Source organism: Zootoca vivipara, chromosome 7 (genome assembly GCF_965207765.1).
Source record: "Zootoca vivipara chromosome 7, rZooViv2.hap1.1, whole genome shotgun sequence".
Lineage (NCBI taxonomy): Eukaryota > Metazoa > Chordata > Lepidosauria > Squamata > Lacertidae > Zootoca > Zootoca vivipara.
In genome coordinates this window covers 46241245-46259200 of record NC_142590.1, presented here as the reverse complement: position 1 = coordinate 46259200, position 17956 = coordinate 46241245, and positions in this window count along the sequence as shown.

Below are 17956 nucleotides of genomic sequence, written 5' to 3'. Positions count from 1 at the left end.
CATTGTAAGCCTCATGTATTTAATTACACCATGGAACCTCTTTTGCTTATCCCAAGTTCTTCCTTTTGTATCTTTTCAAGTTACATGGTAGTTTGATCACTGTTTACTCTTAATAACCCCGGATCATCTGGTTTTTCTCCTCCTCCCCCACCCCAGCCTCCAAGGGTAATTCCAGATATTCTGAAAATAAATGTAATGCAGTAGGGGTATGCCTTATGCACACTTGGATATACATTTGGACGTTCATCTGGTTTTAAGCCCACAGCTCCTAATTCAGAAAATGATAGGCAGATGAAATGTGAACAGTAAGAGTGAGAATGAAAAATATAGGTAAAAGGATGGAACACTCTTCTTCTCTGTCCTCCTCCTTTTCTTGGGGGGTGGGATGGGATAAGTGTGATTTGCACAATGGTAATATTTCCAGCTGTAAAGTGATAGGTGAACTCTCCTGAAACTATTTTTCTCCATAGAGCAGCAGAAGTGACTAACTTGTAGTCCAACAATCTCTGGAGAATGCGGCCCTACAGAATGCTTTCAAACACACACACACACACACATTGGGAGGGGAAAGTACTTTACTACCCCCTTCCCAAGAAAAACAACAATACTTTCTGAAAAGGGGGAAGGTCAGCAAGTCGTGGGGAGGCCTTGATAAAAGATGTAAGAGGCCCTGTTGGTTTCCTTAACAGGAAATTACAATATTGAGCATTTGCCTCGAAAAGCAGAGGAAACTATGAATACATGTTGCCCAGCAGGAAATTATGTTTGTGAGCATACTTTGGTGCATCATTTCCAGTGCAGAAACAGTTGGACCTTTCTGCCACTAGTTACGACTTTAACCTTCTCATGGTTTGGTTGTGCTTTTGTGGCTTGCTTGGGAGAGAATTGGCAGGCAAATTTAGTTTCAAGCCAGACCTGAATTTGGCAAATCTGGTCTTTGGGTTCCAGGCCCGTGCAGAGCTTGCCTGAGGCCCAGAGCAGAAGTCTTGTTATATAATAAAAGTTACAAACTCGAAAAAAAGCAGCCGGTCCAGTTACATAAGATGGCAGAGCCACTCAGCCAGCTTACCCCTCTGAAGCCCAGGGCAAATGTACTGAGCTGCCCACCCCTCCGCTCTGCACCATCCTACTGGCATGTACTGAGATGAGCTGTTTCAAAATCTGCCAAATTCATATTCCTTCGCTGAAAGTAATTGAAACGTTTCAAAGGTGTGGGAGATGTAGCTGCTAACAATGCTGTTCTCCAGGGTTTACCCACATAATTCACCTTTGAAATTATTCTGGGTACCGTAACTCTTCTGGCTGCTTGCTGCTTTTATTAGTGAAATACAAGCCAGCAGACCTTTCTAAGTTTTGCATCTGTGCCTATAACCATGGTTTGAATGGGCTATTAGGAAGGCAAGTGAAAGGGGAAGAAAAAGTACATGCCGGAAGGTTCATTGAGTTGTGGAGGATTGTGCACTGGCTGCAGGGCTGGTTGTGGCTGTTTTGCTTCAGTTACACATGTGGAGATAGAACTTCAGGAACTCTCACTTACTTTGAGCGGCTGTTGCATCACCAGTTGTCTCACTGTTCCATTTGCTAATCTTGTGAAAAAAAGATTCCTATGGAAATGGGTGAGAGAGTTGAACAGCCAAAATTTGCAACTTGCACTTTGATGTGCTTTCGAACTGGGACCGTTACAACGGGAGCTCACCCCGTTTCGGGGATTTGGACTGACCTGATCGGCAAGCCCTAGGCTCGGTGGTTTAGACCACAGTGCCACCCGCGTCCCAGACACCTGTTGCAGTACCTGCTGCTAATGCAGTCTAGATCCTTCTGTCCTAGAGAACTCATTTCTGGCACATGACTTATGTGGAAGATGTCTGTTGGTGACTTCCCTCTTCTAATTAAGAACTGGTGTATGGTGTGTTAAATCTTTCTATGTATAAATCTTTCCTACACTTTGTTTTTGCCCTCTCTGGCCTCATTCGTGCCAAATCTCCACAGGGACTGTGCCGATGACTAGGCATTACTAGACATTATTAAAGAAACAGGAGGGCTGCAAGGATGGAAGATTTCATCATCTTGCCCAGGGTATATTCCTGCTTTGGGGCTGCCTTTACTGCTCCTTGTAGAACACAGCGAGAACTGGCAGGAGGCCTACGAGCTCTCACTACATAAAGACAGCATCTGCCTCCCACTTGCCCAGGGTATGAACATAAGGTCAGGCTTGTCCTCTCAGCTTGTGTGTGAGGCCCAGACAGGGCTGGATTGAGGCGAGCACAGTAGCTCTCTGTGCTTGTACTAGAGAAGTATGAGGAAAAGCCAACAGGAGCTGATACAGAGGTGCAAGGGGAGCTGAGGGCTGGGAAGGAGAGAACTCTGCTCACTACAGTTGAGGTGAGATCTTTTAAAACTGCTCTCATCTCTTTGGTGTTTTTTCTTAGTAGACACTCAGACATAGAGCAGGACATGGGGAGTGGTCTGGAGAAGCCCCAGCTCTTTCACCTCCATTGTCTTCAAATCTCTCCTTTAAATGTCCTATATACTCTCAGAGCAGGCCAGGATAGAAATAAATAACTTGCCAGTTTGCAATAAAAGCAAATAGTAATAGTAAATTCCTCAAACTGGTGAGTGTGGACAGTTTGGGAAATGGGTCACTGGGCTGCTAGCAATTAACGGGAGGCAATGCAGCATGAGGAGCTGAAGTGCAAATATTTGGGGGCCAGATACAAATACCAAAGACAGATTTTGCTTTCCCAACCCTCCTTCCTGTCATGCATGCTCTATATTTTTTTGTCAACTGCTCTGTGGTGCTTTAATAAATTTATTAGCCTACCTTTTGAGTTACCTTTTGAAACACACGATGTTATAAAAATCAACATTTTTAAAAGAGAACCAATAATGGTTTGATTTTTTAAAAAGCAAGGGTCTGTACTCAGGATTTGTTAACAGCTTCTAGCATAGCTAGAAGCAACTGCCCTGTGGTTTCATATGGATCTTGGGGAAGAGGTGGGGGGTGCAATTTTTCTGTCTATCTACAGTGGTACCTCAGGTTACAAACACTTCGGGTTACGTGTTTTCAGGTTGCGGACCGCGGGAAACCCGGAAGCACCGGAAAGGGTTACTTCTGGGTTTTGCCGCATGCGCAGAAGCGCAAAATCGTGCTTTGCGCATGTGCAAAAGCGCCAAATCGCATCACACGCAGATGCGGCACTGCAGGTTACGAATGCTGCAGGTTGCAGACATGCCTCCGTCACGGATTATGCCCGCAACCCGAGGTTCCACTGTGTGTGTGTGTGTGTGTGTGAGAGAGAGAGAGAGCACTTTTTTGACATACTAATGGTCTCATCCACTCAATCTGCTGGAGCCTGTCTTCATATGCAGGGGAAGTCCCAACACTGTGGGTTTGAGACCCATTGGCTACCCACGCCTGGTTCAGCCAGCCATTCAAAGCTGTTCCTGGGGTGTGTGGCTGCTGTTGCATGCCAACAGCTTCTAGGAGCCACAGGTGAGGGCTGAGTGCAGGATGGGGACCAGAGGCAGACAAACTGCCCCAGAAGGAGCACAGTGTGACTTCCACCAGAGGTACTACCTCTCCTCTCTAATGAAAATAACATATGGATGGGGAAGCATTAAGTTTTCATGGAAGAAGGTTGAAGAAAGGGTATCCACTGTTTACCAAAATGCCGATGTGATAAAACCAGTTGGGTGCTGTGTAGCATTAATACCGTGTTTCCCCAAAATTAAGACACCGTCTTATATTTATTTTTCCTCAAAAAAACACACGGGGGCTTATTTTCAGGGGGTGGCTTATTTTTTTATTAAGTATGGTACAGTTTAACCTACAAGGTTAAACTGCCTATTGCCATGGCTTATTTTCGGGGTATGGCTTATTTTTGGGGTATGGCTTATTTTCGAGGTATGGCTTATTTTTGGAGAAACACGGTAGCTACCGAATTATAAGGAATGGCAACACACCTGGGAAGCAAGCCTGAGCAAGTTTCTGCAGTGCTCACATTACCCAGAAAAGAGTCAGGGAAGATGCTCTAGCTCTGTGGACTTGTAAAGAACTTCAGTGTCTCCCTCAGTTGTTGTCTCTTGCTTTGGCTCAGTGGAGCATAATGAGTATTGGGGAATGGGAAATGCAGCTCTATGGAGAACATGCTCACAGCGGCATTTTTCCTTCTCCCCACATCCATTTCCATCATGGAAGCAGGAACTGATTGCCTGGTTTTTTGTTTCGGTTTTTACTTCTTCTCTTTTGTCTGAATGTCTTTTCACTTTAAGATTTCTCTTCTACCCTAGTAACTCTGGCCTCCCACTAAGATTCAGTACAGCTTGTGCTATGCTGTTTGGATATATTCTTTACAATATTTATTAGTCATTGCATTTGTAGCCCACCTTTTTCTCTAAAAATCGCAAGATGACATACATGGTTCTCTCGCTCCTCACTTAATCCTCACAACAGTCCTGTGAGGTAGAATAAACTGAGAGGCAGCGACTGGCCAGTGAGTTTCACGGATGGGTAGGAATTTGAACCCAGTTCCTAGTCCAACTCTTTAACCACAACACAATACTGGTTGGTGTGACAGCTACCTTGGGTTAAGCAGCCTTATGAAACTGCATTTCCCTAAAGTGTGGATAGTAATGGATTCAGGAGCTATTTTAGCATGCAAGTGGTATATACAGTAAATAAAGGAAATAATGTTGCTTGCCAGAACCCCAGAACCACTGTGGGTAACTTCATACGTTGTGTGCTGATGAAGTCCCAGAGCCCAGTCAGTCCCTCAGCAGCAAACAGTGTTTATGGGGAATTGTTAGCATTCATTTGCTTTCTAATCTATGCCATGAATGCTCTGCTGCTTGCAGGCACTCTTGGGTTACCTGTCTGGCCTAAGCTCAGGGATATACAGTAATAAGAAGTGGGCTTACTTGCAAGCTGTTCCTTGTGAATTGTGGTGATTCACAGGAGACCTCAAGGAAGGCTGCTTGCCAGCAATTAATGCCCTGAAGACTTGGAGGGCATTGTCACATACGGTAGCAACATTGCTCTGCCAGAGCTCTGTGCCTGTATGGGAGGGAGGAGTGGTGGAACGTAGACAGGCAGATGGGAGTACAAAGCAATTTAATTAGCTGTGAGCCTTCTTGGGTGTCTCTTAGGGAAGGAGTCCTTGGCAGATTGAACACTCACTCCCACTACCCTTTTGTGAGGCCTTTTGCCAGGACTACTTCTCAAGATCATGGTGGATGGAATAGTGAAACTGCTGAAGAATAAGAAACCTTGCAGACCTTGCCTTCCGGTGCTGGGACAGGATTTGTATCAACTCCAATATCCTAAAAGGATTACCCTTTGATTGTGTAGGCTGCAAATATTCCATACCATTAAATTCTGCACCATAAGAACTAAAACACTGGATAAATTAAGGGCTGGGTGGATTTATAAATCAAAGTAGGAATGGCCAACTTCACCCTGTGAAGGAGGTGCAAAACCACCCCCAGCCCAGCTGCTGAAGCATCAGGTTCTGCATTGTTCATGATTTGTTGCCTGCATCAGTGGGGCATCATGTAACACTGTGCAGGGTGCTTGGTAGGTCTGATGTGGTACCACATAGTGCCCCTTTTAATCTGGCAGGCACTCAGCATGAAGTGACCTTAGCACTCCAGAGGCCCCTTGAACCCCTGTCCATGTAACACGGGAGAGAGGTGGTGGCCAGATGAAAGCAGAATCTCTGAGCTTATAGGCACAGTACTGGCCAGGCCAAAAGTTGTCCTTGTGTTATTCCTAGTTGGCTAGCACACCTTCCGGTGCTAAATAGCAGGATGTCACAGAATCCTCTGCATTAGACATCACTGCAGCATCCTGTTTCTTTTGCATGAGATGCTTGGTGGGTCAGAAGTCTTGCATGCTTCATCACATGCCTTTTCTGACCAAGCAGGTGCACTGCCCAAAATGAGATGTTCCTGTTGCTAGGCAACTGCCCAGTGTTGTCCCCTCCTTACTCTGTTTCCCTCCCCAAATATCCATGCAGCCAGGACTAAAATGTAATAGTAGTGGTGGACCAGCTAATTAGACATGGACTTAATGCTTGACGCCCTGTGCTTTAACATTATGGAGCATGAGGTATGCGCCCAAGAGACACAGTGCTAAGTGAAGGGATGTGAAGACAAAGGCTTTCTTTTGCATGAGTCACCAGCTATCTACCAACAGTCTATCCAGTACTATAGGCAAGCACCTCCACCTGAAATATACTCTTTCCTGCCCAGGGGAAATAACACAACACCACCAGGCATTCTGCAGATAGCAATGTAAACAATTCATATGCCTTGTACATGTTTTGCTGCTGCTGAGCTACACACATTTATACATACATTATACCTTTGTACATGTGTACTCTAGGCAAAAACCTGCCTTTTGCAACATGACTAAGTGACTTTCTCCACTGAAGGGCAAATCTCTCCATAGACTCTTCCCTCCTCTAGCAGATGCATGCAGCCTATGCTGGAGTATTCGCCTGCCCTAGGGGTGGGAGAGAAAGGAGGTTCTTTTTGGGGACTGATTACTCTTTTGCAGATTGACAGTTCAGCTTTTACTCTCTGAAGAGGTGCCAGGATAACAGATGCTGTTGCATGAATTCAGTCATCCTGCTCCTGGGGATATTTTTAGGTCCGCTAGTGAACAAGCATAGAATTTGGAACCTGAGCCATCAGCTCCTTTCAGAGTCAGCAGTTCAGAATGGCAAAGCAGTTTTGGCAGTCTGTCGCTAAGGAAGATGCTTCGGAATCCAGGTGAGGCCAGGACTCAGCAATTCAAGGTAGGATTTGGGGATGGGGGAGCACTCTCATTTGAAAAGCAACTCTGACCGCAAAAGAGAGATTCCACTGCAGGAACAGCATTGCCATTAATATATCTCTTGAGTGTAGGGGATTTGGGGAGTGTCAAAAAGCCACTGTTCAAGACCTGGCTATGTTTTCATAATATTCAGAGCTGGATATGGTGCACTGTGGTGTGGGTGTATTGTACAGCTGGTAGCAAATGCAAAACAAACTGATTAGATGTGTATAGAAATAGATTTGCAGATATTAACCCAAATGAATGCAGAAAATATGCCAGGGCTGCTGCTTGTGAGAGATCAGCACATGATATACTATTCAGATGGCTTATCTGTGAACATGTTTCAAATTCCTAAAAATGTCACAGGTTCTATCACAAAGAACACTGTGCGAAATAGTCCACCCTAGAAAGCGCTGGCACTCTTAAAATGCATGAATGCTTTTGGAAGAAGCTGGGGGTGGAGTGGGAAGAACTCGTGAAATCATACAGAGCAGAAACAATATCATGGCTAAATCTGGCCAATTGCATCCTGAAAGTTTCCAAGCAAACAGCCAATCATAGAAGCAAGAGTTCTAATACATTCTTTTCAGGTATCTCTCTGATCTCCAACAGGCTCTAACAGTTATTCTCTAATTAGCTGATTACATTTCCAAAAATGCTGTTATTTGTCCTGGGAGAGGGGAGAATGCAAGCTACATGATACATGTACCTGCATGCTTTCCCTCATGAGGCAAATGGGGGAGGAAGGGTGTATAGATTTAGACTGGGCACGGGGGACGGGATGGGACAGGACACATGGGGAAGATGTAAATGGTCCCTTTCTCAGCACTTCCTCACTGATTCAATTTGCACATACACACACCTAAAAAAATCTGGTTTGAACTACAACTCCGTGTTTCTAATCTAGCTTTCACCTACAGTAAATACATGATGCATGGCAATTGCATTTGTTATATGTGTTGTGTACAAATGTTTGCATTGTAAACACCACAAAGTGTGAAGGAGGAACATGTGAAGTAAGAGGTGAGTAGTGGGCTTCTGCCAGGGAACCCTAATCAGCCACAGCTGCCACGCACTGTATGCAATATCTACAGGCTTTTTCCTTCACACTTTCCAGTGCTCATTGCCACAAAGACTGATGTATACACAACAAAGTGTTGAGCATGTGATGTAAGAACTGACTCACTCAGAATCACTCAGGCAAGACTCCTCTCTCATGGAATCATTATACATGACTGGCTCAACTGCATAAACAACCCAGACAATTATTTAAGATACTGATATTTTTATGGCTACTAAGGCTGCATATTAACTGAGAGGCATGCCCCAGGGTCCCCTGCAGTGTCACAGTGGGTGCTAAAAAGCAAAGGTAGCTGTGTTGGTCCAAAAGAAGAAACCTCCAAAGCTGAGCGATACCTTTCTTGGAACCCATCCAAATGTCACTAAAGTGTGGCAAACTTCCATAAGTCTTAATCAAGCAAGATGTTAATACAAAGCAGAGGGTGATGGGGCAAGGGAAAATTGTCTAGTAAAAAATTAGACAGATGAAAGCTGGAGTTAGTGAGAGGCTGACTAGAGGTAGGCTACAGCCACTCATTTAGCACAATATATTCCTGAGGAGGATAGATGATGAATTATCACTGCTGAAATCAAAGAGCTAGATCAGTGTTGTGCCAAAGAGGTGCGAGTCCTGCATGCATTGTACATTTATTGGCCTTTTTGTAAACCTGGCCATAGTCTGAGTCAGAGAGTTGAGTATCAGCAGGACTTCCTCCTCCTCCAACTTAATTTGCTGTGCTTAGTTAGGAAGAAGGATAGCTACTCCCTGGGGCTGCACCTGAGTTCTCTGACATTTTGTTAACAATTCAAACTATGGGACTCAGCTTATCACCCACAGAGCAGCCTCTGCTTACTTCCATTAAGTTAAAGGGCCCCTGCTGGGATGCTTTTCCTAGAGACACCTGGAATAGATAGCAACAAAATATGATAAGAAAACTAATTGAACCTATTGCACATTGATTGATTAATCGCCGTGCCTTTATCTATTCTGTTGATCATAACTTCCTGACAATCACGGAAATAGAAGCAAAACAAAACAAAAACAAAAAACCGTGACAATAAACAATGAAATTATATATAATGAAAATATATTTATATAACAATGAAAATAATACTACAAAATGCAAAATATAATGGCCTGACATATATGCTCAAAAGTGCATACATACTACCGGGTACTAACAAATACCAGTCCATACAATAAAGCACATAAAATTCATCAAGTGTTCCAGGTGGATGTAAGTTGGTGTACTGTAATACAGGATTTTGCTTCAATTCCTTACCCTCCTGACGGGTTGCTGGCAGAAAATCCTCCCGTTTCACTGGAAATATCCAGTTTCCTCAGAGGAGAAAATTCTATCTTCAGCAATAGAATAAAACACAAGCAAATACTAAATATAACACTCTGAATTTTTTTACAAAAAACCAATTCCTTATACTCACCAAAGGGAACAATATAAAGACATTAAACAATGGCAAAAAGCTCCTATGTTGCATGCAATCCTCAAGGTTGGCAAATCTACTGTAATACAAGCTATGTATCTCTCTGTCTTAAATACATGAGCCAGGGGTTCCCAACAAAATTTTCTCGAGGACCCCTCATCGAGCCGCTATTGTGACAAGGACCCCCATTAATTCCTAATCCTAAAATTAAAAAGTGAGAGCCAAATTAAGAGTCTTTTTATATTTATACGTTTTTTTACAGTTACAACAGAGTACTCCATCAGTATACAGTTAGTTTTAATTTTCAGTTCTTAATGAGATGAGTTAAATCTGTCCTTTGAGTCCATTATTTCTGAAATATTAGGTTTCAAACTTGAAACTTTCACTCTGAAATCCGACCGCATGTCGAGCCTATTCCTATACTGTATTTGTTTTTCATGAAACACATGGAAGAAAATGCTTGCTCACACCGATATGTGGTTGCAAATGGAAGGATCTTTTTCATTGCCTTATCTCCAAGTTTCTTGTAGTCCTTGCGGCATACAGCAGAACTACTGCCTCTATCTAATTCTAGTTTTGCGCTAGACTCTGCTCATGCAGGAAGCGGCCAAAACAAAAAATCTGTTATCATACGAAATATATTTAATATATTTTTTATTCTAATAGGATCTTGAGGACCCCTCTGGCATAGCTCGCGGACCCCTGGGGGTCCCCGGACCACCCGTTGGGAACCACTGACATGAGCCATTTAAAGGGCCAATACAGTATTGCCTGAGTACAGAACAAAGGATTCATGCTATAAATTACAGATTTAAGACAATTTATAAAAAAGGAACTATAATCAATGGAAAGATTAAGACCTAATTGAGCCAGAGAACCAAATCTATAAATCCAGTAAGCCTCTTTTTGATGTAGTTTCTTTTTTAATACTTCTCCATTCATCTCTATGGTGTTGTGTTTGTAAATTGCAAACCATTTGAAGTCAGTAGTGTTATGATTGACCTCAGTAAAGTGAGAGGTAAGCGGTGCTTCCATAACTTTGTTTAAAATACGATTTTTATGTTCTAATATCCTTATTTTAACTGGACGCACTGTACTTCCAACATAAAACAAGCCACAACTACATTGTATTACATACACAACCCCTCAGGAGTCACAGGTGGTAAATGATTCTAATTTGATGATGTTCTTTGTTCCCGGCACAGTGAACTCCTTAATTTCTTTTGTTAAGTTGCATGCTGCACCCAACAATTTAAAGTGACCACGCGTACCAAATATAGGATTTTGACATTTGTCTGTTACATCTGCGTGTACAAGCATGTCCTTAAAGTTCTTAGTTCTGCGAAAACCTATCCATGAGGGTGAGGAGCAACCTGGTATGTCTCGTATTAGATGCCAGTGTTTCTGAATTATATTTCTGATAGAGTTACGGTAGACAAAGGAGTATACGGTAATCAAAGGCACAGCTTATAGAGTCATCTCCCCCTCTAGCATGTTTCTCAAAAAGACTGTATCTAGACCTGTTAAATGCTCTGGCTTGTGCTATTCTAAACACCTCCCGTGGGTACCCCATAGCTGCCAAGTTCTCCCTTTTTTAAAGGGAAATTCCCTTATGCTGAATAGGCTTCCTCGTGAGAAAAGGGAAAACTTGGCAGCTATGGGGTACCCTCTAGTGAAAAATTCTGGTACCATGTTTTCACTATCTCTGATGTAATCATTAAGAGAAGTAGAGTTGCGCTTAACCCTTAAGAATTGGCCATAAGGTAAATTCTTTTTAAGGTGTGGTGGATGAAAGGATTTATAATGGAGATTTGATGGCTTGTCGGTAGGTTTCTTAAAAGACCGAACTGCTAGTTTATTCATCTTATCACGTTACACTATGGTATCTAGAAAAGTTACCTGTTGACTGTGGTAATGAAAGGTATATTTAATATTAGGATGAATATTATTATTCCAAGTGAAAAAATCTTTAATACTATCTGCAGTTTTAAAAATAAAGAAAAGATCATTCACAAACCTCTTAAACAACAAAATCTCATTAAAAAAAGGATTGGCTATATGATTCATAATGAAATCTTACTCTATTTTACCCATAAAAGGTTCACTATGCTGGGTGTGCACACCCTCCCCATCGCAACTCCCTTAATCTGTAGAAAGAAATCCTCCTGAAATTTAAAAGAATTATGCTCAAAAATAAGATCAATAAGCTCCATGAGAAAAAATGTGGGTGGTTGGTGATATTCCCTGGCTAATAATATATTTTCAACGATGCAACAGGCTTTTCCTAAGGTTATGTTTGTATAGAGGGAAGACACATCCATTGAAACAGCGCATGAACCTTTGAATGTGCAAAGCTATTGTCTGACTATTGGCAAGGCAACCCACAAATTGACCAGTTTTAACAAGGAGAAATAGCAGGGATGGGTACAACTCAGAAGCAAGCACCAGAAAGCAAACACAACAGAGCTGTTCTCCAACTGCCACTTCTCCCCACGTCACCCCCTGTCACAATTACAGCAATTGCAGGCTTTCAGATAAAGTAGTACCAGATAAAAGAATACGATCTTATAAGAGACAATGGTTTTAACACTTCACAATTTTAAAGAACAAAATATGTTCCTAGAACAGGGAGTGTAGACTCAAAATATTAAGCAGAGTTGCAAATTATGACCAACTTAAGCCCATCTTTTATAAATAAAAGAGGTGAATTTAAATGTATAAAATTTAGATTTGCAAAAGGAAGGGATCAGATAATGGTGATTCCCCTGAGTTAAGTCCCTATAATTCTATCCTACTTTTCCTCTCTTCTGCCCCATTTTCCTTCCCTTCCATATTTGGGCAGTCATTTCCTTCTCTCTTTTTATGCAGGATGATAATAAGGTGATGATTCTTTTTTTTTCTTGGTTCTGGACATTCCTGCTGAGAGAGGGGTGAAGTGGAGAGTTGCACATGCCAAATAAATCTTGGGACTTTTTCTTATGTGCTCTCTTTTATTGAAAGCATCAGTAAATCCCAGAGAAGCTGTAAGACATTATAATGTTGTTTAATCAAACTTAATTACTTCCTAGTTTTTATGTCTTCTTAGCGACATCCAGCTTGACATCTGTTTGAAAATACCATTTAATGTGAAACAACACATTTAAGCCCTAAACACCACCAAGTAATCATGGCCCTAATCTTCTAGGTGGCAGTTAGATGGTTGCCTGCATAGACTGATCCTGAGTGCACAGTTTCAAGATTCAGTTGCCTCAAGATTCATTGTGGCAGGAAATCTGATTTCCAGCAGGTAAGACACCTGAGAGCATGGAGTTATGTTTCCAGAGAGACAAAACGCAGGCTGAATAACAAATGAGAACCTTGTCGCTATCTGTCTTAACTACCAAGATAATTGCTAATCTCACCTTTTGTCAGAAGCAGGTCACTGCCTATATCAGAGGTCATGTGGTTTGTGAGTGAACACAGTTGGCTGGAGAAGAGATGAGTGGTTGAACCCTCCAGCATCCAGCCATGATGAGGCCTTTTAGTTTTTTGTGCTCAGGGTGGGGTGTGATGAGGGATTGTTGTGATGAGCCAAGACTGGATTCTGGTTGTTTCTGTACCTTGTACATAGTGATAGCTTGCCCCAGCTGCTTAAAGTGGACTTCAGTTGAAGGTGTTGAATAATACTACTGTAATCCTTATCACATTCAGGTGGGTAGCCGTGTTGCTCTGACAGTCAAAATAAATAAAAAAACTTTAAAAATTGTCCAGTAGCACCTTAGAGACCAACTAAGTTTGTTCTAGGTATAAGCTTTCATGTGCATGCATACTTCTTCAGATCTGGACTACTGGACAGTTTTTTGTGGTGCTACTAGACAATTTTTTAATTTATTTCGACAGCGTCAGACCAACACGGCTACTTTATCACATTGTTATTTCACAGGGACCAGGTCTCTCCTAAAGAATTGCTTTACAAACCATGTATCTTTGTTAAGGCGTTTAAGCTCTGTTAAGCCAACCCAGCAGCTGCCAGTAATTAGGTTCAACAAAACCTTTTGTCACTAAATCTTCTGTTTACTTTTATTAATTTCAATGTCCTGTACTTAGTTCTGTTGGAGAGTACACCTATCCTCTCGCAAATTTGGGCCTAGTTAGACTTGCTAGCATGAAATGGGTCTAACCCCCCCCCCCACAGGGCATTTCTAGCAGGTGACAGCCTATAACAAATCAGACATGGAGTTGACAAATGACACCTTGATGTTGTAACTGATATTATCATGTTGCAGGGTCTCGTTGACTACTGTTGCTGGTGAGAGTAGCTGTTTTAAATCAGGGAGCCATCTGTAAGCAAGGGCAGACCTTCTACTCAAGCACCATTGTCTAGGATGGGCTATAGAGCACTGGTGATACATTGGAATGCTTTAGGTGGAGCTGTGAGTGAAAAGAAATGGTGTTATGTTGCTTCCTCTCCTGGGTATGTCCTGAAATAGGGAAAAAAAGTGAATAGCATGAGAAGAGCCCGGATGGTTCAGTCAGACACCCACTGTCAAGCATTCTACTCCCACAGTGACCAACCAGCTGACTATGGGAAGCTGGCAGCAATAGTCCTCTCCCATTTGTTGTAGTAGGAAATGTAGAAATGTTTCATTTAATCCAAATAGAGTTTAGTGGATTTAAGTCTCTTTCCATATGTTATCTCAGGCAGCTTTAGAAACTAATGCAATTTCTAGAGCCAATTTCTTGCTTAGTTCTGTCGGCTTTGAGGACTGCCTTATATGCTGTTCATATTATCCTTGGAGGATTGAATTATTTCCTTGCGTGCAGGGTAGCAGAGCTAACACAGTTGAGAGGAAAATCCAAATCCCTTCATTTTCACTAGTTCTTCATATTGCTTATGTTTATGATGGGGGGAATGGCACCTCCGTTGTGTCCTTATTTTTTAAATTCTGATAGGGAAACAGGACACCTGATATTTTATTGTCTAGTAAAGTACTGTAGTCTTCATATGCCAGGGATAGGAGGACATGTTAGAAGTATTTATGAGAAATATGCAAATACCAAGCTGAACATAAGAAAAGTCCACTTGGTCTTCTTGTGTCATGTGCAAAATAATGACTGAGCTGTAGTAAAATATGACCTGTAGTTTTGTGGATCAACCTTGCTACACAATAATAATGTGGAAAGTTCAATGCCTGGCATCTCCAGTTAGGGTTGGAAAGACCTACCTGAAACCTTGAAGACCCATGTTGGACAACACTGAGCTGGATATCAAATGATCTGAATCGGTATAAGGCAGCTTTCCTTATTCCTAGCGTTGCGTCATGAAAAGCTGATGTTATATTAATACATATTAAAAGAGCAGCTGTTTCCAAAACTCAAGAAGCAATAATGACACATAGCATCCATGGGAGATTCAACTGCAAAAGTCATTGAACTGACATTAGACAGGATTTAGAAGTGAGATACAAGAGAGACAAATAATCCAGAAGGCAAATTATCTGAGGAAATGTGGGAGAAAGTATGCATTTTTTTAGTCCAGAAAAGAAAACTGAGGGAAACAGTACAATGGGTTTTCAGGCAGAGTTGTTCACTCTGAGAAAAGGGCAATATATAAGGGTTAATTTATGTGAAGCATTAGGATCAACTTTCTAACTGTAAGAGAAACTTGATGAGGGAACATTGGAGGTATCGGCTAAGTAATCTTCAGTTAATGCTTTAATGGTAATGCATTAGGTATAGAATATCCTGGTCTAGGGCAAAAGTTGGACCAGATGATTCACTGGACTCCTTCCTTTGGGAAGCAATAGAGAAGCATGATTTCTATGTCTGTGTTAAGGACTTTAATGTCTGATTTAAACAGCAGATTTATCTTATTCTAATATCAAGTAAACTTTGTATATGCTTCTTTTAGGCTGGATTATGTTCCATTTATGTATTAAATTTCTTAAGACACTTTTCCAGACACATGCTGGTGCCCAGCAATTTGATTTTATCATGTCAAGCATGTGTGATTTGCACTGACTGCTGATTAATTTCCAGGTTCAATTCAGGATATTGGTATTAGCCACAAAGCCTTCAATGGATTTGGATGTAGATATCTCATGGACTAGCTTTTTCAGCAGGCTTCTCTGCTCCACAAGTTGCAATCATCATCTGAGACTCTGCCGCAGGTCCTACAGCCTAATGAGGTGAAGGTAGTGTCAGCTAGGCTTAGGGCTTTTTCCTATGGAATGTCCTGCCAAGAGAGAAATGTTGAGCTCCTTCACTGTATTATTTCAGGTGTCTGGTGAAGTCATGATTTTGTTATAGGGATTTTGGCTTATTAAAAAGCTTTTTTAACGACTTAGGTTATGTCTGTTTATTGACTGTTGGGATTTGTTGACTTGTGGTTTGCTGTTGACTTGTGGTTTGTTCAGAGTGTTCTTGTATTACTATTTAATATGTTGAATGGCATTTAGTTTCCTTGGAAAATAATATGTGGTGAATGCTGCTAACAGTGACAATCTTTTTAAAACCAGTATAGAAGCAAAGTTGAAACACAATAAATATACTAACGTATTCAACAGAGCCCAGCAGAAATCTTTGCAAATGAAAATGCTTTTAGTTGCTGGTGAAAACTATTTAATGAAGGGGACACTCTGATCTCTCAAGGGAGTTGTGGATCTAAAATGCAAATGTGAAAGACCTACTTGTAATGGATAATCTGCTTAATCACAAAAACATGGTTAACTCAACAACTGACACAAAGAGCTTAGACTGACTACATAAAGATCATCAAAAAAATTCAGGGCAGCTGCTTGCATGTCAATGTTTAATGAGATGGCAGTCTCCACAGTGTCAGTGTCACACTGAATCTAAAACTGAGATGTACTTTGGACATAATACAAGACGCAAACAACCATACAGTATAAAACTAAAAAAGAGCACTTGGAACAATTCTAATTTAAACCAAAACAAATGCAAGGCACTAGCTCAGAAAAACACACACAACAGACTCTTAACAGTGAAGGAACAATTGTTGGATTCAACTCAATGCTGTCAATCTCTAATAACTACGCCGAAAAAGAGGTGGTGCTTAAGTAATTGAAATATGTGGAAGGAAACTCCGTGAATGCTAAGTAACACCAACAAATATGTAAGAAAAGCAAAGGAAGAGTGTAAGGAAGAAAGCTGAGAAAATTTAAGTGACAATTAAACTTTAATGCTCTGAAAGACATAGGATGAGAATATCATAGAAAATGGCTACTCTCTCATGAATCTTTATGGGCTGGGCCTTTGTAGTGAAGGCACCATATTTGTGAAATAAACTCCCAGGGGGGATCTGCCATGCTCCCTTTTTCTATTTTTAGACACCAACTTAAATCTTTCTCAAAAATCAGCTGGCTTTCAACACATGGTCTGCTATTTTAAGAAATTTTCTATGGTCTGCTGCTTTTAGATTGTTGCTAAGTACTTCCATTTTATTGTTGTTGGTTTTTTTGTATGACTTCCATCAAATTGTGTGTGTGTGTTTTATAAGCCACTTTGGTTGTTTTACTGAAAAGCTGGGTAAATTCATTTTTAAAATTATATACTTCAGCAAATAAACACATCTAGGTGATTCAGTCCTAGCAAATTTCCAGGGAACATGTTTTCACTCCAAGGAAACTATTCCTTCCAATTGGAAGCAAGGGGTAATCCCTAACAGCATAACATTTATTTATTTAACAAACAGAATTTGTATAGTGCATAACATATGCAAATGTTTTAAGTTGCAATAATAGTTATACTGTACAAATATGCATTCCTTGCCAGGTTGTGAAAAGATTCCACAGGATTCCACAAAGCGTGTAAACCGATGTACAGTACAAGCTAACCTATGCTGAAGACCAGTTGTTTATCAGAGAAGGATGGAGTGCATGTTCACTCTTATAAATTTTAAAAACTGGTTAATGCAATGCTCTTTTACTCAGTCTTCCTATCTGTTCACTCACCCCTTATGTCTCAAATTCTTCAGCTCATTTAATCTATTCCACTTGTTGCTATAATTTAATTCTTAATTTAAACTTGACTTCTTATTGCATTCTATTTAAATGTTGTCTATTGAATTTCAAAAGTTTAATTATCTCTTTCCTCCTCATTTAGCTGTTCATCTCTCTCTTCCCTTTCTTGCTTTTTTGGTTCCTCCATTTCCCAACTCTACCATTTTTTCTTGGTTGTTCTCTTCTTTTTGTTGTGCTTTACCCCTTTACCTATTCCACTCAACTGTTGGTGCATTTAGATGTCCAATTAAAAACTTCACCAATTGATCTCACACCTTTACCATTTCCCTTCACGCCTCCTTTTCCTTTACGGTATATGTCTTGTCTTAGATTGTAAGCATGCATATTTTCATTTTGGTTTATATACAACTATTTTATATACCGGTAGGTGCTTTAGAAATAATAGGATAATGCTGCTTGACAGTTCACAGCAGGTGAGGAACATGATACAAACCTGAGTGGTATTGGTTTGTTATAGTTGCTTTTTTATTGACATCGGAGTAAACTGGTAGAAGGCAAGCACTGCTACAGAAAGAAGCATTAAGTGTGAAATTATTTGGCTTAACAAAGTCTTATAAAGGTAGCATGAATCTAGCTAAATATGCAGTGCTGGAAAATCCCTAACTAGAGGAAAACT